We start from the raw sequence: 2,678 nt of genomic DNA on the forward strand, positions 1-2,678 counted from the left end.
TTACTCTCTTTTACTTGTTTCAGTCATTTGACTGTGGCCATGCTGGAGCACTACCTTTAATCGAGCAAATCGACCCCAGGACTTATTCTTTGTAAGCCTAGTACTTATTTTATCGGTCTCTTTTGCCGAACTGCTAAGTTACGGGGACGTCAACACACCAGCATCGGTTGTCAAGCGATGTTGGGGCGACAAACACAGACACACAAACATATATACACACACATACATATATATATATGATGGGCTTCTTTCAGCTTCCGTCTACCAAATCCACTCACAAGGCTTTGGTCGGCCCGAGGCTATAGTAGAAGACACTTGCCCAAGTGCCACGTAGTGGGACTGAATCCGGAACCATGTGGTTAGTAAGCAAGCTACTTACCACACAGCCACTCCTATGCCTATAGGAAATATCCAATGAATTACTGGTTTGTTATCTATAAATTTTTTGTGAATAGCGATATTCCTAAAATAATAGGTTTAAGTAGAAATCTTGTTTTATAAATATTCAAATTAAAATCCAGAAAATGGAGATGTAGCATTAATATAATTTATTAACTGCAAAAAAATTCAGTATGTTTTTTACAGCTATTGAGATGTTTTGGAAGAATAACATGTAATAACCTAACGATATGTCTTTTTTACTCCTCTGATGAGATGTTGCCCAATAAAAATGTTTTAATTATTGGAATTTAATTCTTTTGGGGCAAAATCGAAACAGCTGTAAGTGATATTGTTCAGCTTTTGCAGTTAATAAATTTCATTAATGCTACTTCTCCATTTTCTGGATTTTAATTTGAATATATATATATATATATATATCTATATATATATATATATATATATATTTATATATATATATGCATGTGTATATGCATGTGTATGTATATATATATCATGTTGAAAGCACCGGTTCTCATCTGATCACCGAAGTTAAGAAACGTCGAGCCTAGTCAGTACTTAGATGAGTGACCGCTTGGGAAACTTAGGCGCAGTAAGCATAGCACATTGTTTAATGGCGGTGCCCCAGCATGGCTACAGCTCGTGAGCTGAAACTAGATAAAATAAATAAAATGTAGGTATGAAGAGATTGTAGAGAGAATTAAACGTCTTTGTGTGTTGTATACAAGATTTAACATGGAAGAGAGCCTCTACCAGACTCCTGTGTATGGAATATTGAACTTTCCCTCACTGATGCCAAGAAGAAAGGGAAATATAACTAAGAAAGATTGGTGAATGAAGAGGACATATGAGAGACAGGGCTGTCCCAAGAAAGCCCAACAAAGTAACCAGCTGTTGAAGACATCAGCTCTATGGTTGATAGGGTGATTAAGAATATGAAAGCATCAGGAAATTTCTGAGTTCAACCACCAGGGAAGTTTTGAGATGTTGAAAATATTTGGTGAAGTAGAGTTACTTGTATAGTCATGGAGGTGTCATACTTGATGACTGGTATAGCAGTAGTTATTAACTACTATGACAACAACAACAACAACAACAACAACAATACCTTTATTAATAACTACTGAGACATCAACTTGATAGACCAAGTTATGAAAGTAACAGAAAAAGGTAGATATAACACAACTGATTAGGGAGAGAATTAGCTTAAATGGGATTTAGTCTATGTTTGTGCCAGGCTTGGGTGCCATCAATGCTCTCTTTCTAATAAGAAAAAGGAAATTCTGAACTTAAAATAAGCCACTGTACATCACCATAAAGCAAGCTGTTGAATGGGCAATATACTGTATCATATGGTGATAGCCAAGAAAATTAGGTGCAGAGGCCATGAACAAGGAGACAATTTAACAAAGAGTTCTGCCAGGAACTTTGAATGCAGTTTGATGTCCCTTAGGGTTCAGTTGTCAACCCATTTCAGTTTATTAGTCTCTAACAGACAAGCTTAGTAGCAGCAGCCCATGGAAGCTCCTGTGTGCCAGAGACATAGAGGAGACAGAAACTCCTATACACTCTCATAATTGAATCTTTCAATGAGTTATGGAAGTACTAAACATGGAAGCAATGCCAAGAATTAAGGAGTCTCAAGGTAAATCTAGCCAAGAAAAAGTTTGCATTAGCAGAAAAGACAAGACTCTGCCATCATCAGGAAGGTGGCTATGCTCAAGGAGAGAAGGTGTGAAATACTGCAGCAAATGTGGAGGATGTGCTGGGATTGGAATGAAATGGAATTACAATGTGAAGGAGTAAAAGAGGAAAAAATTAAATAAAAACAAAAGATTAAAAGGAATCAGATAGAAACATGTAAGAGAGGAGGTTGTTGTGCTGGTGTGGTCATGTGATGCATATGGAAGCATGTGGTTTGGTGGAGAAGTGTCAAGTAATTTGAGTAGAAGAAACCTGAAGAAGAGGAAAATGGGAGAAGATGTGGGGAAGATGGTGAGGGTTGATCTCACTGAACCTTGTTTAAGAAATGGCAAAAGATTGTAAGAAATGGTACAGAAGGAGACATGCAACATTGAAAAGAGAACATAAAATTATGATGTCTATATATATATATATATATATATATGAAAAAACAAGTCAAGATGGAAAATGCTAAAATAATTTTATAAAGAACATTTCAGTACCGGTTTCAGTCATTTGAGACCTTTTCAACTGTAATGATTAAATAATTAAATTTAGAAAAATTAAAAGAAAAGTTTTTTTAAAAGAATATTTGT

The 2,678-nt window shown here is 35.7% G+C and overlaps 1 pseudogene; it reads left to right on the top strand.

The window, feature by feature from the left end:
- The first annotated feature begins 881 nt into the window (after nucleotides 1–881).
- Nucleotides 882–998, top strand: LOC115219580 (annotated as a pseudogene).
- Nucleotides 999–2,678: the final 1,680 nt, after the last annotated feature.

Source organism: Octopus sinensis, linkage group LG14 (assembly GCF_006345805.1).
Source record: "Octopus sinensis linkage group LG14, ASM634580v1, whole genome shotgun sequence".
NCBI classification, from domain to species: Eukaryota; Metazoa; Mollusca; class Cephalopoda; order Octopoda; family Octopodidae; genus Octopus; species Octopus sinensis.